A 21,925-nucleotide genomic window follows, 5' to 3' on the forward strand; every position below is an offset into this window, starting at 1 on the left:
ATCAAAATGCTATAAAATGTATTGACTTTTTTATAATGTGCAAAGCACTGTATCCCTCAGAATTCACTCAGTAAATATTTGCTAATGACTATATATACAAATGATGCTGAGCTAATGACTTTGTTATCTCATTTAGGCTTAGCAACAACTGTGAGTTATTTATTAACCCCACCATGTAGAGGAGGAAATGGCTTAAGTAATTTATGCAGGGTGATTATGGTAACAAATGGTGGAGCCAGAATTAGAACTCTAATGGTCTTATTCTATGTTATTTCTTTACATAGTACATGCTGTCTGTGAAAACATGAGTTATTTTTTAAAAGGTAGGAAGTTTAGGCCGGGCACGGTGGCTCAAGCCTGTAATCCCAGCACTTTGGGAGGCCGAGGCGGGTGGATCACGAGGTCAAGAGATCGAGACCATCCTGGTCAACATGGTGAAACTCCATCTCTACTAATACAAAAAATTAGCTGGGCATGGTGGCTGGCGCGTGCCTATAATCCCAGCTACGCAGGAGGCTGAGGCAGGAGAATTGCCTGAACCCAGGAGGCGGAGGTTGCGGTGAGCCGAGATCGTGCCATTGCACTCCAGCCTGGGTAACAAGAGCGAAACTCTGTCTCAAAACAAAACAAAAAAAAAGGTAGGAAGTTTAAAAAAAAACAACAGAGGAGGGAATAAGAAAACAGAACAGAAAGTAACAGAAACACTTGACAATGTTAACAAATCAAACTACAAAAAGTAAAAACCTGACCCAAAGCGTTTAACACACAGCTAGAGCAGCAGGATATTGCTGTATATATCCTATTTAGCGCTAACTGTAGTTCCTTTCTTCAGAGGGATCCCTCAGCTCATGCTATGTACCGACACACAAAGTGAGACCTTGTCTCTACAAAAATTTAAAAATTAGCGAGACGTGGTATCACACATGGTGCCGCCTGTGGTGTTGCATGCTGAGGAGGGAAGATCACTTAAGCCCAGGGGATTGATGACAGTCTAGTACTGGCCTAATTTGTTATTTATAGGTACTAGGCATTTCAGAGATAATTCCTGTAAAACAGAATGGCGTGGTTAGCTGTGTATGGGCCAGCTATTGCTGAATCAATGCTCCGTAACAACTCAAAAAATGCAAATGGATTAAAACAATAAATGCTAACTCCTGCTCATGAATCTGCAGGTTGGCTAGAGCATCTCTGCTTCAGGTTGCAGGTCAAGTTCAGGTCTCCTTCACATATTTTTCATCTGGGACCCCGTCTGAAGTAGTTACCTGGGCAAGTTTTTCTTACAGTAAGTGGCAGAAGTACAAAAGAGCTGGAAATAACTTGTCATGCCTCTTAAAGCTTCACTTTAGAAATGTCTTTACAGTCAATTCCATCTCCATTCTACAGATCCAAGCAAGTCATATGACCAAGTCCAAACTCAGTAAGGCAAGGATATACATATACATATATATATATATACTTCACCTCATGAGAAAGGGTGGGGAATGAGTATTTGCTGAGGAATAATTCAACCTACCATAAACTCTAAGAGAAATTCCCAGAACAATTTCACTTGGATTCAATAACAACCACACAAACACAACAAGATGTTGATTGAGTAACTCATTGCTATCAAATTCTCACAACAAAGAGCTAAGAGGAACAGTAAATATTTAAATAACAGAAACAAGATGCTAAAACTTCTCAACATACTGACACAATGGAATAAACATAATACAACAGCATCTCAAAGGAGGAAAAGTCTTGCCATGGGTTCAGCATAGGATGGAGAAGATCTGATTTAATAGCAAGATATGTAAAAAGACTTAGTGGTTTTGAGTTTGAGCTCGTTTAGAACCATTAATGTGATATCACTGCCTAAAAGAATGCAATTTAGCACATATTTAAAGTAATAATAACACAGTTGAGCACCCAGTATATATGAAGTACATAGTAAAACTTTGAAGAAAAAATTAAAATATGAAAGAAACAGTCTGAGCTAATCATACTCACAGGAATATTAAATTGGTTTCTGATTTGTGTATCAATGTCTGAAGAATAATGAAAGGAAACAAGATAGGTAAAAGGTTTAAAACTGAGTTTCATAAGACATTCAACTGAATAAACTACAAATTTTAAGACTGAAGAGCCTGGGAATGGGATGTAGACTACCAGAAAGGATAAGAAGTATAAAAGTTTCTTCAAATTCCTAAAAGACTATCATCTAGGCAAGGAAGGTTTCTTAAAAGAGTCTTGCTCAAGATAAACAGAAATGAACTTTAAGCTGAATGCCTTGCAAGATAGTGAAATGCTGTCACTCAATGAATTTAGAAACTTTTAAGCATTTAGAAACTTTTAAGCAATTTAGTAACTTTTAAGCAATTTTACATCAGTTAGTTGTCAACTACAATGCAAATATTTAAAAAATCTTGCTGGGCACAGAGGCTCATGCCTGTAATTCCAACACTTTGAGATGCCAGGGTGGGAGGATCACTTGAATCCAAGAGTTCAAGACCAGCCTAGGCAACAAAGCAAGACCTCGTCTCTATAAAAATTTAAAAATTAGTGGGACGTGGTATCACACCTGGTGCTGCCTGTGGTGCTGCATGCTGAGGAGCGAAGATCACTTAAGCCCAGGGGATTGAGGCTGCAGTCAGCCAAGATTACACTACTGCACTATAGACTGGGTGACAGAATAAGATTCCAAATTTAAAAAATTTTTTTAAATCTGAGAAAATGTAAGTATATTTTCATAACATCATTGTGTAATCATTTAAATTTTAATCAACCTATAATTTATAATTTAATATTTTTAGCTAAATTAAGGAAGTAAATAGGTATTTTTACATCTAATTTACAGACAGGAAAAGCTTAATGGACTTTCCTTGGCAAAAAAGGATAAAACTTCTCTGAATGAGGCAGAGGTAGTAAACTAAACAACAATGAAAGCAATTTCAAAGAAATAAAGACCAAGGACTTCACACTATTTTACATGAAATTATGATTGGCAGCAAAGTTTTAAAACCACGATGGGTTATTTGAAGTACTGGCTATGAAACAATAAAACCATCAAAACCTAAGTAGCATTTACGTAGAAAACATACAGAAGTTCAAAACCAAAAAAATTATTTGAAATAAAGAGTAGTGAATTGCAAAGCCAACAGAAGCAAATGTTTGTTATTTCACATAATTATTAAGGTTTTCAGCCGTTTTATACAATAGCTCTTCAGGATGCTAATACGGTATATAAAAACACACACACACACACACACACACACACACACACACACACTCTGACATTAGGAAAAAATTCCACCAAAGATGTTTGCTTGGAAATATTCAGTGACTCTGCAATGAAGAACCAATTTCCAATGACACCACAGTTTGATGAATTCACGAAATGGCTAATGGCATGGAAGACCAATTCACGGAACAAAGAAATTTAGTGATGTGTTTTTAATTGAAACTTAAGATACCATGGAATTTCCTTTGGTGTATGTGTGAACTGAACATGATGGTGTTGTGAAGGAAGAATTATTTTTCCACTTCACTGCCAAACATAATGATTTCCAAACTGTACAAATCTATGAAAAATTGTAAGTCAATAAACATGATTTAGAGTTTAAATTCTGTGTTAACAGTTTATTCTGATGGTACAATTATAATGACAAGAAAGTATTCTGGAGCAGTTATTCAGATTAAGCCGTTTACTCCAGAGTGTAAATCAATGCATTGCTTCCTTCATTGAGAAACACTGGTATAATTTTTTTGCAAAAAAAAGACATCTGTCTAAACAGTACATTTAGTGACAACTAATAGTATAATTGTGGATTACTTAAAGGCTAATGCAATGTATTAGAGAGTTTTCTCTTCACTGAGAGAGGATATGGAAACTAATTGTACACTACTGTTACTACATACTGAAGTTACATGGTTGTCAAGGAGAAACACTGTTGAAAATAAACAATGAAACAAATTCTTAGTGTTCCTGCAAGATAAAAAAGTTTGGTCCTAATGTTTTAAAGATGTGAACTGGACAGTCGGATTTATTTGTCTTATATATTTGGTATTTTTAATAATCTTCATACTTATTTGTAAGAAAGGCATACAAGGCCGGGCACGGTGGCTCATGCCTGTAATCCCAGCACTTTGGGAGGCCGAGGAGGGTGGATCACGAGGTCAAGAGATCGAGACCATCCTGGTCAACATGGTGAAACCCCGTCTCTACTAAAAATACAAAAAATTAGCTGGGCATGGTGGCACGTGCCTGTAATCCCAGCTACTCAGGAGGCTGAGGCAGGAGAATTGCCTGAACTCAGGAGGTGGAGGTTGCGGTGAGCCGAGATCGCGCCATTGCGCTCCAGCCTGGGTAACAAGAGCGAAACTCCGTCTCAGAAAAGAAAAAAAAGAAAGGCATACAAGTATTTCTCAATGACAAGTAAGATCAAAGGGCAAAAAAAGATGCTAATAGCATGAAAAGATCAGAGTTTCGACAGATATTTAGGACATATTCCATTTTTTTTTTTTTTTTTTTGAGATAGAGTCTCGCTCTGTTGCTCAGGCTAGAGTGTAGTGGCATGTTGTCGGCTCACTGTAAGTTCTGCCTCCTGGGTTCAAGTGATTCTCCTGCCTCAGCCTCCCAAGTAGCTTGGATTACAGGTACGCAGCATCACACCCAGCTAATTTTTGTATTTTTAGTAAGATGTGGTTTCACCATGTTGGCCAGACTGGTCTCAAACTCCTGGCCTCAAGTGATTTGCCTGCCTCAGCCTTCCAAAATGCTAGAATTACAGGTGTGAGTCATCATGCCCAGTCTTTCTGTTTTTTGGGTGTTTTTTTTTTCATAATTTTTAATGAAGTAGGTATAATCAGGTATTGTACATTTGTTGAAAGATGATCACTAACCTTACAAAGTTGATTAAAACATTTTCAATTGTTTTCCATCAAAAGAAGATTCACATAAAGAAATCTGTGGATCTACAACCTATTAACTGAGAGATAATTTAAATTTAACAATTCCACAGGATAAATTATTGAAATTGACTAATAAAAGACAGAAAATGAATTCTGAAAAAAATCACTTGCTTCACCTTGGAAAAAAGTTAGACCTGAGTATCCTGAGCTTGCTAAAATTTCTTTTCAATCTAAATGTCTTCGGTTCGCAGCAACATACTTCTAAATCTGATTTCTCTAAACTGAGTGTTGTTAAAATATAGGAGCAATATATATATATATATGTTATCTCTTGTGAGTAGTACCGTCGTCAATCCAACCCAGATTAAAGTAATATCAAAAAGCATATTTGTATCATATTAAAATTGTTAAATTTCTATATACACAATGTTTGTTTACAGTATGGACATTTAATAAATGGAGAACTACAATTTTACTCAGCTTTGTGTTTAGTTAGTATTGCAGAATGACAAAAAAGTTATGACTATAGCAGCGACTCTCTATAGTAATAGGATAGAAGATACCTTTAAGTAACAACATTTATAGTTCTAATTATTTTCTTTTTCCCTATGTATGACCATTCAAATTACAGGTTAAAATGTAATTTGTTGTCTGTAAGCTAAAAATTTTAACCATGTATGTTTTTTATTCATCCACTAACTCATTTTTATTGTATTTTACAAAAACTTTCATCTATAACTTTTAAGGAAAGAGAGGGGAAAAGTCCTCACAACAGATAGTTTGAGTGCACAGGCTGGCACATTCTAGCCTGCCGTCTGTTTCACTAAATAAAGTTTGACTGGAATGCAGTCACATCCATTTGATTGCCAACTGTCTATGGTTGCTTTCATTCTACAAACAGCAATGTTGGGAAATTTGGCAGAGACCATATGGCCGTCAAAGCATAAAATATTTACTATCTGGTCCTTTAAAAAAAAAAATAGTTTGCTGACCTCTGCTTTGGATGGCTGAGCATAACCTACTGGGATTACTTCTCTATTTTCTTTCCCCAGTCATTCTATAAGCAAAGACAGCACTACCCAGATCCTTAAAACGATTAAACATTCCAACATGCAGATGGGGGTCAGAAAAAGAAAATGAGATTTGGACACCATTTAGGTATTTCCTTTGATAGGGAATGATGGGCATGCAAACCCCTCAATGTGGTCTCTGTCTCTTGGTATCTTAAAATTCCTATTTTGGATTTTAAAAGAATTAAAGTATAGTCTGATCCAGATAGGGAAAGAAGCACTAAATCTGGACGACCCTAAAGAGTCCCAGACACATAACAACTATTCCAACTTGTTGGGATGGAGGCAGAGGAAACAAACAGAGACGGTGGAGGGGAGAGAGAAAGGACCTTTTCCTGCTATAATTTTTTTTTCAGACAGAGTCTCAGCTTTGTAACCCAGGCTGAAGTGCAGTGGCGCAATCATGGGTCACTGCAGCCTTGACCTTCTGGACTCAAGCGACCCCCCAATCTCAGCCTCTAGAGTAGCTAGGACCACAGACATGTGGGCTTGGTGACAAGTGCCTGTAATCTCAGCTACTGGGGAAGCTGAGGTGAGAGGACTGCTTCAGCCCAAGAGGTTGAGGCTGCAATGGGCCATTGTGTTAGTCCGTTCTCACGTTGCTAATAAAGACATACTCAAGACTGGGTAATTTATAAAGAAAAAGAGGTTTCATGAATTCAGTTCCACATGGCTGGTGAGGTCTCAAAATCATGGGGGAAGGCAAAGGAGGAACTAAGGCACATCTTACATGGTAGCAGGCAAGAGAATGAGTGCCAGCAGGGAAAATGCCAGGCACTTATAAAACCATCTGATCTCGTGAGAACTCACTATGATGAGAACAGCATGGGGAAAACCATTCCCATGATTCAATTACCTCCACTGAGTCCCTCCTATGACACATGGGGATTATAGGAGCTACAATACAAGATGAGATTTGGGTGGGGACACAGCCAAACCATATCAGCAATGATCACCCCACTGTACTCCAGCCTGGGCAACAGAGTGAGACCCTGTCTCAAAAAAAAAAAAAAGATTCTGATAAAGAAACACTGAAGTAAATACTAATAATTCAAATACAAGCAAATGGCAGAGCTGACACTTTCTACCCATACAAAGAGCTCTTTATCAGCAGAAATATAAAGTAGGTACAATGACATTCCAATAAAATCTGATAAGAAATAAGACAAAGTTTTAAACCTTGAGATACAAGCTAATGATAGCAGAAAGTCATCGAAATGTATTGATATTTCAAAATAATATTTATCTCATTAAGATTTCATGCATATTTTATAATGTATACAATATATTAGTACTGAGTACATATATGCTAAAAATATATACATATATCACTTAAATTTTTTAATAGATAGAACATACAATCAAAAGATATTTGAAGACCACTAAACAGACAATCCCTAGAGTAGAAAAGCAGAAATATCCTTTAAGAATACTGAACTCCAAAAGGAAAAATATTGTGATTCCATTTATATGAAGTATCTACACTGGGCAAATTTATAGAGACAGAAAGTATATTCAGAGGCTGTGGGAGAAGAATGGGGAATTATTGTTTAGTGATTACAGAATTTCTATTCAGGTTGATGAAAATGTTCTGGAAATAGCGGTGATAGTTGCATAACACTGTGAATGTACTTACGCCAATTTTACCCTTAAAAATAGTTAAAATAAATTTTACGTTATATATATTTTACCACAAAAAAAAAAAAATCTGATGACAAGCCTCACCTCATAAGAAAAAACTAAACTCACTCTCTCTGTCCTAATAAAATGCTTACTCAACTATCTTTGAGCTACAACCTTGTTTCCCTGAGTGTCTTAATTAACCTGACCAGTAGATCTCCATTATACATTAACAGGTTAAGTGTCTTGTTAGTTTTATTGGGACATGTCTTCTGGGTAAACTGAAATTGAGTTTCTGGGCTTAAGAGTCAAGGAAGGGGCACCCTGTGAAACTGTGCAAGACATGGTCTCCATCTTTAAAATCTCTTTGATGCAAACAAATTGCTAATTGATGTACAGGAGTTATTTTTGACTGCTAGGGAATACACGCATTAGTAAAGAACACTGCTCATACCCCTAAAATGTAATCCTTTTAAAAATTATTTTTTTGTCTCCCTAGATTCTCAAAGTCATAATGCTTACAGTGAAAAAGGACCGCTTTGGTACATTTGTCTCTTCAATTTTGCTAAAATGAATCAATTTAACCTTTCAAATGGGGTAAATTTGACCTAAAGATTTATTATCATTCTCAGAACTTGAAATATTTCCTCCTCCATTGATTCAGTCATTAAACATTCACCAAACATTTAACACATACCAGAGACTATGCAAAATGGGTAGAGAGGAGGGCATAACTGAACAATAAGTCACATGACAGAAGCAAGTGGTGCTACTGGAGAGCATGTGAGAGCCATCAAATTCAGACTGAGCAGCAACATATGAGGGAATAAAATCCATAGGTTGACACTTGATTTGCATTGTGAAGGACATAAGGAAACCACCTAGGAAAATGCAGAAGGACCCTTGAAGTAAACAAATGAAAACCCCAAAAATTAAAGATTAAGTGAAATCGTGTCTTTAAGTGACTGGCATAGTACCTAGGACACAGTATACAGGTTCGAAGCATGGGCACTGAGTCCACTAGGAGAAGCAAAACAGAAGCTAGAGAATCACAAGAAAGAAAAAAAAAGCCAGGTAATCTCCTTCAGAAGAGAAACTTAAAGCATTTCACCAGCATTTCCTTACTGTGGTGATTATGGGGGTTCCCAGCTTACTTGTCTGCTTCCTACCCTCACAGCCAATGGAGGTAAGTAGGCCTTCTCCAGAAAACTGTATTAAAAAGGATATAGGTGAATGGAAAGGACAGAAGGGAAGAAGGGAGGAAGGGAGGGAGAGAGGGAGGGAGGGAGGAGAAAACATCTATATAAGGAATATTCTACCTCCTTCTATTTGGCCATCAGGACTATTCCATTAGGCTCTGTTTCCCTTTCTACATCAGTCACCACAAGATATGCCAAAAACTCCCAGTCTATTCATCATCAACAAAACCCTTATTCTCAAAGGGTTCTGTACATCTACTAAACAAGCTTAGTCCCTAACCCTTTAAATCAGAGCTTCCCAAACAATGTATTGCACCCCACATCTATATATGGAATGAGTTCCCCTCAGTTCTTGAGGGATCTAAGAGGACACATAAGCCTCCAGAACCACCAATTCTGTATTCTTTAAAGGTTTTGGACCATTATTGTTTTATGTCATAAAATTAGCCAGGCTGATGCCACAGCAACCTGGCATTAATACCTGAGGTTATTACAGCACAAAGAGCTATGAAAATCAGATATCAAATGGTATAGTATGTATACCAATATTCCATCAACAAAGGACAATCCCAGTTGTAACATACTCGGTGTGACGTGGGTACAGGTAGATGTCATCACAATTTGCCCATCAATTATCTAAACAACAAACTGACTAGTTTCTTGATTTGAATGCTACTAGTATAACACATGATAGAAAGTTGTGTTATACTAGTAGTTTCAAATCAAAAAACCAGTCAGTTTGTTGTTATGATTGTTATGTATATAACTTTCTATCATGTGTTATACTAGTAGTATTCATAGTAAAATTAGGGAAAGGCTTCAAGATCTTTATTTTTAATAAAATGTGTTGGCTATATAATCATTCCCTGATAATGATTACTTGTTCTTTAGGTTTGTTTCATTTTCTTTTCTTTTCTTTTCTTTTTTTTTTTGAGATAGAGTCTTGCTCTGTCACCCAGGCTGGAGTGCAGTGGTGTGATCTCAGCTCACTGCAACCTCTGCCTCCTAGGTTCAAGCAATTCTCCTGTATTAGCCTCCTGAGTAGCTAAGATTACAGGCACACATCACCATGCCAGGCTAATTTTTGTATTTTTAGTAAAGATGGGGTTTCACCATGTGGGTGAAAAATGCTGGTCTCAAACTCCTGACCTCAGGTGATTCGCCTGCCTCAGCCTCCCAAAGTGCTGGGATTACACACGTGAGCCACCACACCGCACCCAGACTTTGTTTCATTTTCTAATGGGATAAATAATGTTTTATATCTTTTTTAGATCACTTACCAACCAGAAATATAATTGCATATGAGTTTCCACAGTCCTTATATTGATAGGTTAGCCTCTATAAAATAAGGTGAAATATGAATAATCCCATTTTGGTTTTTAAGCTAAGAAATTATACCATTGTTCAACTGTACTCAAGTCAACAAACATGGATATGAACTTAAGAAAATGAGACTACCTTCAGTGAGAATGCACACAATAATTCATAAGTCTAGCTCAAACCCTGAAGAGTAAACCACTTGGGACGAAAGCAAAATGATTTCAAAATATAAAGTCTGTTGACAATGGCTGAACACTTTACATTACTTTGTATGAACTACGGTTTATTTACCCTCCATGGGTTTTTTTAAAACTGCCATAACAGAAAAGGGTATTTTATACTATAAAGTTATTTCCTTTTTAAAAATTAATTTCTAGGTTTTCTAGGATTAAGAAGTTGTAGGACAGGCTATGGGAAACATATTATCAGGTAAGTGTGAGCCATCACACTGCACTTCAATGAATGCATAAATCATAAACATAAATGCCAGATGTGACTAGCCCTAAAAACAAGGAATGCTGCCTATCCTTCACTCTAAATTCTTCTGCCTTGAACTGTTTGGTTTGCTGAAGGCTAACCAATATTTCTAATCTTCTTTCCATGGTAAGAGGAGAAGCAAAATTAGTATATGAAAATTCAAATTTTATGCATCCTGGTAACAAATGAAGTCCTGAGAAACCGACTAATGATGAATTTTACTAAAAATTTTCTGTGATTTTGTTTTTCTAACTGTCAACACTTTGAGAATTCTGGCAATCTGAAAGCACTGATTTTCTTCCCAAGACAATGAAAAAAAAAACCCACAGTTAAGGAACAGACAACAGTTTTAATTGTTGTACCAAAACTTTGCTTACATCTGTAGAAACTCTACTCTAAAGTAAACTGTACCTTGTTTATATGGTCATCGGTACATTCTCAGGTATTCCTGTTATAAACAAAGCAAATTTATACATTCCTCTACTATATGCTACTATCCTTACTAAAAGATTCTTTTTAAAAGCTAGGTATCTGCCATCAGAGATGATTAACACCTCTAGAAGCCTAGCCCTAACCTCTGTGACTCTGTTACTGAAAAAGGAGTTAGTCTCAATAGATTCATTGAATGAATACAAATGTAGCCACTAATTTAAAGTTAAACCTCAGGAAAGTAACACTCATTCAAGAAAGTTTAAACAAATGTTTAACTGTACCATATTTTGGCATTTAGGAAGTTGAAACATTATTCATGTCTTCATTTCTGCATATTTCTTACTACTATCTGCCACCAGCAAATTCAAACATAATTTCCCAAGAACTCATAATTTATCTGAAGACATTTGGTATAGTTTCATTTCAAATATTCTAATACCAGGAATACAGAAAAATGCCAGAATAAAAAAAAGTTCTGTTTTCTGCTCCTTCTCACAGGCAATGAAGGAACACATTATAGTCAGAAAGTTTTCCAGGGTGTCAGAGCCAGAAGAAGCCATAAAGACTATCTAAGAAAGACTCTGCACAAAGATCATGTAATTATTTCATGCTTTGATGGATTGTCCACCAATCCCACTAAAAACACTTATGAATGAGAGATTTAAAAAATAAAAAGGAAAAAACTATAAGACAAAAATGGACATGAAAATAAGATAACTATCTCCCTTTGGCCAGAAAAGCAAAGCTGTGGGCAAGATTGGTTAGAAATACACTAAACTTTAGGTTAAAAAGAAGGCAATGGAGAGTCTGGCTCCTGCAAAGTAAAGGAAACTAAAAGGGCTCACAGTGTGACAGGGATCAGGAGCCAGGTTCATAGCTTGAAACCAGGCACTATAGTGAGATTCTCGTGCTCATAAAGCGGGGCTGAAAAATGCTACCAACAGCTGCCAGGAGCAAGAACTTATATAGAACTGCTGACAAACAGAAGCAAAAGAAAACAGGCATACCCTTTAATTGAATAAAAAACAACCGAACTTCCCTACTGGTTCAGTGGTAGGTCTGCCATATCCCCAGTATCACCATGTTAGAAAGCCCTGAGGTATTGCTGTAAGACCTGGTTCTACATTAAAGACTTAGGAGCTGAAAAGGGCCAAGTGAAAAACCATCAGACAGAGAAGGGTAAACACAGAGAAAATGAGTGTAACTTTAAAAAAAAAAACAAAAGCAAAAACTCTACCTCTCAAGATCAAGACCAGGTAGAAAGTTAGAATGTACATACACAGGCTAGAATTTTCAACTGAATTTCCAGGTGGCAAAAGTAAAAAGGGAAAGTTATCAGTAACAAGAATTGCTTTGTTCCAAGAAGAAAGTAAAGGGTAAACAAAGATGTTTCTAGCCTTCATATAATGGTCTATTAATGACATGGAAAGCAATATCCAGAATAATATTCCTATAAGAATAGTCTATTTCATAAGGCTATTTCTTACAAGCCTCTTATATGGCATAGAAGCCATATAAGCTGTCTGCTCCTCAGCTTCATCTCATACCATTCTGTTTTACTGATAACATTCCAGCCCTAAACAGCCTATATTGCCCAACCTTCTAAACACACATCCACACCCCATTCAGTCTCCTGACATCCCTAGCACCTAGTATCATACTAGTCGTAAAGTAGATACTTGATAAATGTTGGGTTTTTTTTTGAAATGGAGTCTCGCTCTGTCACCCAGGCTGGAGTGCAGTGGTGCGATCTCAGCTCACTGCAACCTCCACCTCCCAGGTGATTCTCAACCTCCACTTCAAGTGATTCTCCTGCCTCAGCCTCCCAAGTAGCTGGGAATACAGGTGTGCACCACCACATCTGGCTAATTTTTTAATATTTGTAGTAGAGATGGGGTTTCACCATGTTGGCCAGGCTGGTCTCGAACTCCTGGCCTCAAGTAATCTGCCCACCTCAGCCTCCCAAAGCGCTGGGATTACCGGCGTAAGCCACCACACTCAGCCTGAATGTCAAATTTTTGAAAGATTCAAATTGAACAAGTTATTAAGTGAATGGTGATTTTCACTTAATAACTAACCAACACCCCAGTGGTTAGCTAAGTGAGGTTTAAGCATACCTCAGTAAAAGCAGTCTGCTGGGAGTGAACATAATGTGGTCTGAAAACTAAGAATTTAGTTTGATTCAGAAGTAAAACCTAGAAAAATTAAAGCAGAAGTTGCAAACTGGCACCATTCAGATGGGAAGAGCCTTCATACATGTTTTATTTGTCCTATGATACTATAGGCAATTGGAAATATTAAACAAAAACTTTTTTATTTATTTTTTTAAGACTTTTAAGGAGAAAAATGTTTTATATAAATACTTCCTACAATATTATTAAAAGATGGTCTACCAATTATTTTACTGAAACACTTTTGGAAGACACAATCTCTTTCATTCTGGAGCTGCTCTAAATAGATAATACCTTTTGTCATCCTGATCTCTCTACTCCCTCTTCCTAGTTTTGCACTTCAGAGATATAAAAAACTAGTCAGATTCAATTCATGTGCATACACATGAAATCTATAATAGAGGGTGTTGAAAATATGCAGTTTCTTCAACCACTTTCCCAAACAGCATGATTTCCAGCCCCACCACCATCTTTGGTCATCTTCTTCTGAATGTACTTCAGACAACCAATGTCTCTCTTAAATAAATGTGTCCAGTACTAGATTATTTGAAGGGAGGGTGATGGATGGACCGAAACACAGGAAGACTCTAACTTACTTGCCTTGGTGTCTACAATTGTAAAATTGGAATAGCAGTAACTACTGTATCCTCCAAAGGTTATTGGGAAAACATAAATGAATTAATCAATGTAAAGTGCTTAGAACAGTGCCTGACACACAGTCTTAATATATGTTCTTTAACCCAAAATACAGAGAAAGAGTCCAACAGACTAAACTGATATAGATAAGTTAAGACAGAGGTACCCTTTAAAAATCGTATTTTTTGATCAGTGGTCAGAGCAAGGGGCTCAAATTTAACCAGTGGGACCAGGCAAACAACAAATGAGTAAAGACATATGCAGACCAGTATTTCCTCTACAAAAGATGTCAAAATAAAAACAGGCATGTTCACACACAAAAGGTTCAAAGTCACAGCCCTAGTTTGAATTCTCCCCTCCCTCCACCCAATTTTAATTTGGCCTAACCACTAAATTCATTAATAGAAACAGAAGATTTGGGGAGGACAATAATGGGGGTCAGCATCAACGATTTCCTCTCAACACCTTTACGAGATGTGCTACAGAATAGCCATGAAAAGGTGAAACTTACTAGCAAATCTATGTGCCCAAGAGTACTAACATTTCATTATAGCCACCATTTTTCCTTTAGTTAACTTTTTTAAACCTTAAAAATCAAACTGTAACAACTATTTTGAGACAGGGATCCATCTGCTATTCTTTCTATATGAATTTCTAAACACTGTTATAAGCTAAGGAAAAATAAAATAAAAATAAGCAAATAAAATTTTAAAAAGTAATTTACAAAATGGAACACAGAAAATAATGCCCAATTTTGCCCTGGTGGACTTTCTATCATGACAGTTATCCTGTCTCCTTATTTGTTCTATAGGACAGGATTGGCACAAAGAAAAGCACCAAGTATATTCACCATTAATCTCTAATAGTGTTAGACAGAAAGCTAACCACACACAGCTAAATTAAGCTACATTTTAAGTTACTATGCAGATGAAATTCCCCAAAAACAAATCCCTACTACATGTACACAACACTAACTTCTTGTATAGTATGCCCAAGTCTTCATAACTTTATTTCTTAAAAGAATAAAAATAGCAAAAAATTTTAGGTGCAACAGTGTAATACCACAGGGTATTTGCCAACATGTCTATGTTTACTCTGTGTTTGTCCTTAAGCAAGGAGCCGCCCTTAAGTCCACAATCTTTTCCTGCTCTTTCTCTCCAGCCACAGTAAGCTTTTGTATCCTTCCTTCACTAGCAGCATTCTGCCAAAGACTACAGGAAGTACTTGAATACACACAACTTGCCTGTAGCAATTTCAGCTTGAGTATTGCAAATGATTTTACCAACACCTCAGTGGCTAGCTAATTGCAGTCAGAAGCCAGACTCGATTTTTCCCTAACATTTAACATTGCCCAGTGATTCTTATAATAGCTTCTGTTTTCACAGATACATTTGTTATTTGTAGAAACAGATAACACAATATATCTGTTACTTCTGAAGAATTACAAAGTGAACTTTACAAACCATACTTCAAAATAAAACATTAATACTTTTGTAGGAAATCGAAACTGCCAAGCAACTTGGAAAAAGTTCACTGCTTGAATCTCTCCAATTGTATACGGAAGGTTTTGCAATATTATTTTCTTTCTTTCTTCTAACATTCCCCTAAAGAGATAATACACGTTTACTTTGCAAGTGCTTGACGTAAAAATTTTCAAATTGCTGTCATATGATCAATCCCACTTGAATTCATTTCCTTCACAATATTTTTCTGTTGGGATGGCTCACCTGTATGCTCTGTAAACCTCACAAATACGCAATCTTTTTAGTTAATCAATCCTTTGTATAGAGGATAACACATACCTCTCATGGTAATTCTAAAAAATTGCTTTTTTTCTATAAAAGTCATTCTTTTCCTGTTGACCATAATGCCATATAAGTTGCTTTGAAGAAAATGAAGTTAATATATTTAACTGGAAGATCACATAAAATCAAAGAATAAAAACTCTATATGTGCAAGGATTTTCTTTTTTCTTTTTTGGGCACTGCTATATCCACAGTAGCTAGATGACTTGTTATTGTTAAGATGTCAGTTCCCCCAATATTGACTTAAAGATTCAAAGTAATTCCACTCAAAATCTCAGGCAGCACATGGGGACATAAACAAACTGATTCTAAAATGTATATGAAAATATAAAGGACAATAATAGTATTGGTTCTTTAACAGATATCAAGATTTATTATTATAAAGACACAGTACTTAAAACAGCGTGATACTGTGAAAAAATATTTCAAAGATAGATCAGTTGATTAGAATAGAAAGTCCAGAAACAGACTTACATACATAGTTAACTAATATGCCACAAAATATCAATTCAATACAGTGTTGGTGTACAGTCAGAGGGAATAAATTTTTCTATCCATATAGAAAAACAAACTTTTCTATATGGACACTCAGTTGAAGAAGCATAAGATATGCTTGGAAGACTACATACAATCATAGAATAAAATTCTGTATGTGTAAGGACTTACGTGTGCCAAGCATCAAATACGTGCAAGCATTACGTGCAAGCATAAAATATGCTTCCTCAAATGACTATCCATATAGAAAATGAAATCCTCACCCCAATACAACACTACATATGAAAGTTTACTTCAGAAAGACCATAGAACTAAATGTGAAATATTAAACAACAAAAATTCCAGAACATTGCAAAACACACCTCAGGGTGGACTTTAGGACAGCAATATACCCTTAAATAGGACATAAAGAGAGCACTGAACATAAAAGAAAAAAATATATATTTCATAAAAATTAAGAATTGTTTTCATCAAAAGAAACCATTAACAGATAAAAAGGCAAGCTACCAAACAAAACATTTCCACGTGAGATTACAGAGATATATGCAATACATACATCTGACACAGGAGTCAAATTTGGAATGTATAAAGAGATAGTATAAACTGGCCGGGCACAGTGGCTCAGGCCTGTAATCCCAGCACTTTGGGAGGCTGAGGTAGAGGATCCAGAGTTTGAGGCTGCAGTGAACTAGGATCATGCCACTGCACTCCAGCCTAGGTGACAGAGTGAAATCCTGCTGGCAGGCAGGAGGGCAGGCAGGCAGGTGGGCGGGAGGGAGGAAGGGAGGGAGAAAGGAAGGGAGAGAGAAAGGAAGAGAGAGAGGGAGGGGGAAAGAAAGGAAAGGAGGGAGAGAGGGAAAGAAAGACCATAAATCAATAAGAGAAAAGCCAACAAGAGACTTTAACAGGCACTTAATAACACAAAATACTTAAATACCCGATCAAGATACGAAAAGTTCCTCTACTTCATTAATCATCAGGAAAACGCAAATCAAACCCACAATACTTTACCATCATATATTCACCAGAAAGGCTAAAATGAAAAAAACCATGGACAAAACCAAGTGTAGGTGAGGACTTAGAGCAGTAACAACTCTCATTCACTGCTCATAGGACTGTTAATTGCAATAATCACCTTAGAAAACCATTACATATCTCCTAAAGCTGAACAACACACAACCTATGACACAGCAATTCCATTCCTTGGGTATACATACCCAATAGAACACATTCATATGGTAACCAAAAGACACAGATAAGAATGTTCACAGTGGCACCATTCATAATGATTATTACACTATGATTGATATAATCCAAAATAACAGACAATGATGGGTATTAGCTAGGACATTACTGGAACTAGAACCTTCATGCATTGCAAAATGAGAATGCAAACATAATGCAAAGTGGGAATGCAAAATGATACAGTCAATTTGGAAAACAGTTTGGTCATTTGACAAAGCAAGACTGTCTCAATTTTTTAAAAAATCAATAAAATATTTGAACGAACACGTCACCACAGAATATATACAGATGGCAAATAACCACATGAAAATGATGCTTAGCATCATTAGATATTAGGTAAATACAAATTAAAATCAAAATAAATACTACTACACATCTATCACAATTATCTAAAATTAAGAAGACTATATATAGTGTAGGGGAGGATGTGAAGTACCTAGAATTCTCAAAAACTGCTGGTGAGAACAAACTCCTTGGAATACAGTACGGTAGTTATTTAAAAAGTAAAAAATGATTCACATTTCACTCCACTTACCCAAGAGGAATGAAACCACTTATCTACACACAAATGTTTATAGCAACTTTATTTATAATATCCCAAAATCAGAAATAACTCACATGTCCATCAACAGGAAAATGGACAAATTATGGTACATCCATACAATGGAACACTACACAGCAATAAAAACAAATGAAATATTGACACAAACAACAACATAAACTACAAAGTAGTTAATGCTAAATGAAGAAGCCAGCTGGGAGAGAAGGATTATAAGGACACACAAGAAAACTTTGGGGGCTTACAGTTGTGTTCATTACCTTGCTTGTGATGATAGTTTCACAGGTGTCAAAATGTATCAAATTGTGTGGTTTATTGTGTCTGAATAATATAATGATAAAGCTATTTTTTAAAAGTCAGTATAGTAGATTTCTTGAGTAAGAGGGCAGTAAAGGTAGAGAACAGGAGGAATTTCTGGGATGCTGTTAATGTTGTGTTTCTTGACCTGGGTGCTAGTTATATGGATGTGTTCGCTTTGAAAATTCCTGAAGCTACATAATTATAACCTGCACACTTCTCTGTATGTATATGTCAATTTTTTAAAAAGCTTATTAAAAAGAAATTGACTCATCAAACTGTCAGTCTTTTTAATTTTAGAGAATACCAAACTTTAGCAAAGATATGAAGCAACTGGAACTCTCATACGTTGCTGGTGAGAATGTAAAGTGGTATAGTCACTTTGGAAAACTGTTTGGCTGTACCTACTAAAGTAAAACATACCACATGCCCAAAGACCTAGCAGCTCTACTCCTAGACATATACCAAAAAGAGATATGTACATATGTCCACCTAAAGACATCTATAAAATCTTTGCTTAGAAGCACTAGTCAAAATCATACAAAATGAAAACAATAGGAATTTTCTTCATCAGTATAAATGTGACATATTCATTCAGTGGACACAATAAAGAAGAATGAACTACTACTACATGCAACAACATTCATGAAGCCTAAAAGCTGAAAACTGAATTTTAAAAAATCAGACACAGAATAATACCATTTAAGTTTAAAAATCAGATATCCAAAAATAACAACTATTCTGATTTTAAAAAGTACTGGTTGCCATTGAAACATATGAGTATTAACTGCTTCTGGGGCCCTGATAATATTCTTAGGGGGTGGGGGGTTGTTCTTTTTTAGAGACAAGGTCTTACTCTGTCACTGAGGCTGGAGCATAGTGGTGCGATCACAGCTCACTGCAACCTTGAAATCCTGGGTTCAAGGGATCCTCCTGGCCTCAGTCTCCAAGTAGCTAGGACTACAGACATGCACCACCTTCCCTGGTTAATTCTTTTTTTTATAGAGATGGGGTCATACTAAGTTGCCCAGGCTGGTCTGAAAATCCTGGTCTCAAGTGATCAACCTGCTCTGGCCTCACAAAGTGTTGGGATTACAGTCGTGAGTTACCGCACCCAGCCTGCTGGTAATGTTCTATATCGTAATTTGTAAAATAGTTACATGACTATGTTCACAAACATTTATCAAACAGTGTACTAAGGACTTGTCCATCTTACTATAAATAGGCTATATTTCAATTTTTAAAAATTTATTCCCCAAAATTTCAACTCTACACTAAGCCAAAAGAGGTAAAACAAAGAAATAATTTAAATAATGCAACTGTCCTCTCTGACTACATCCTGTCCTCATAGAAAAAATGCAGATTACCCTGAAATAATTAATGCATGCTGGCAAAATCTTTAGAAAGAATGTGTTAATTATTTCAAAAGTTTCTCTACTATTGACAAGAAGTAAAAACAATGTTTAGGCAAGCAAAAAAAGAGGATAAAAATATCTTTGTCTATATACTCAGGAAATAAGTTGAAAACTAATTGGGAAAACATTAAAGAGTAAGAAGAACTCAGAAGGATCATCTAAAGGGCAAATGTGGTAAGTAACAAAAACAGGCAGTAAACTGGCTCTCTATAAATGGGTTCAATTGTCCCAAGCAGAGACACACTGGAGCATTTTAATTTCTGAATATGATTACTTTATAAAATTTTTTAAAATGCATTATGAGATCCCTTATATAGTTTACATATATTATTATATAGGATTGTATAAACAAAACCAGGTATAATCTATTTGAAAGACATTTAAAGAAATTTTTCAGCCAGGTGTGGTGGTTCATGCCTCTAATCCCCAGTGCTTTGAGAGGCTGAGACAGAAGAATTACTTGAAGCCAGGAGTTCGAGACCAGCCTAGGCAACATAGCAAGACCCTGTCTCTACAAAATAAAAAACTAGCAGGGCATGGTTGCATGCACCTGTAGTCCCAGTCACTCAAGAGGCTGAGGCAGGAGGATCACATGATCCCAGGAGTTCAAGAGTACAGTAAGCTATGATTGTGCCACTGCACTCCAGTCTGGGTGATAGAGCAAGACTCTGACTCAACTAAAAAAAAAAGGAAAGAAATTTTTCAAGGGTAAATTTGACTTTGACCACTCTGTAAAATGTAATTCCACTGTACTGCATACATACATATATACACACAGATACACAGCATAAATACCTATATGCATATATGTATTTGATTTAAAAAAAGTTTAAATATATCATTTGGAGTAACAAAAGTAACAATGGTACTAAAATAGTGCCACAATCACATTGAAAAGAATAAGCTGAAGAGAAATGGCTTAGTAAGTTTCTCATTTACTATAGGTAATCAAGTAATAATGTCTAGAATTGCTAAAGAGTTAGTTATAAGCATATTAGTTAAAGATATAGAGGCTGGGCATGGTGACTGACACCTGTAATCCTAGCACTTTGGGAGGCCAAGGCAGGCAGATTACCTGAGGTCAAGAGTTTCAAACCAGCCTGGCCAACATGGTGAAACCTTGTCTGTACTAAAAATACAAAAAGTAGGGCCGAGCACGGTGGCTCACACCTGTAATCCCAGCACTTTGGGAGGCCGAGGCAGGCGGATCATGAGGTCAGGAGTTCGAGACTGGCCTGGCCAATGTGGTGAAACCCCATCTCTACTAAAAATACAAAAGGTAGCTAGGCATGGTGGCATGCCCCTATAATCCCAGCTACTTGGGAGGCTGAGGCAGGATAGTCGCTTGAACCTGGGAGGTGGAAGTTGCAGTGAGCAGAGATCATTTCACTGCACTCCAGCCTGGGCAACAGAGTGAGACTTTGTTTCAAAAAAAAAAGAAAGAAAAAAAATACAAAAATTAGCCAGGTGTGTTTGCAGGTGCCTGTAATACCAGCTACTCGGGAGGCTGAGGCAGGAGAATTGCTTGAACCCAGGAGGCAGAGGTTGCAGAAAGCCCAGATTGCACCACTGCACTCCAGTTTCTCCTGGGTGATAGAGCAAGACTGTCTCAAAAAAACAAAAAAATTAAAAAAAAAAAAAAAAGATATAGAAATAAATCACCAGGAGAACCAAAGTAGGCATCCACTTTTAATCTTTACTCTGTAGAAAAAGATTGGGATTGGAGCAGAGGACTCATTTTTCATAAAATTTAATGTACTATTTTACATTTTTAATCATGAACATGTCCTATTTACTTGATTAAAACTTTAAATCAGCCAGCACAGTGACTCATGCCTGTAATCCCAGCACTTTGGGAAGCCAAGGTGGGCGGATCACAAGGTCAAGAGATCGAGACCATTCTGGCAAATGTGGTGAAACCCCACCTCTACTAAAAACACAAAAATTAGCTGGGCATGTTGGTGCATGCCTGTAGTCCCAGCTACTCAGGAGGTTGAGGCAGGAGAATCGCTTCAATCCAGGAGGCAGTGAGCCAAGACTGCACCACTGCACTCAAGCCTGGGTGACAGAGTAAGACTCTGTCTCAAACAAAAAAAAAAAAAAAGAAAAGAAAAAGTATTCGACAGAAATATTTAAATTGATGCTATCCATTATCTAAAGCATTTGACACATAATAGGCACTCAAAAACTACTGATTGGACCAATGAATTAGTTCTATCTAGCTTTCAAGGAGTAAGTAATTTTCTTCTAAGATTATCAAATCAAATTAAGGCAGATAGCTACCAAATTAACTA

At 36.5% G+C, this 21,925-nt stretch overlaps 1 protein-coding gene across 7 annotated transcripts in view; it reads right to left on the minus strand.

Annotated features, from left to right (window-relative positions):
- The window catches only part of FCHSD2 (FCH and double SH3 domains 2), a 298,118-nt gene that overhangs the window by 211,487 nt on the left and 64,706 nt on the right, over nucleotides 1–21,925 (minus strand). The window lies entirely within an intron of this gene.

Source organism: Aotus nancymaae, unplaced genomic scaffold (genome assembly GCF_030222135.1).
Source record: "Aotus nancymaae isolate 86718 unplaced genomic scaffold, 86718_ANA_hifiasm-v0.15.2.pri h1tg000059l, whole genome shotgun sequence".
Lineage (NCBI taxonomy): Eukaryota > Metazoa > Chordata > Mammalia > Primates > Aotidae > Aotus > Aotus nancymaae.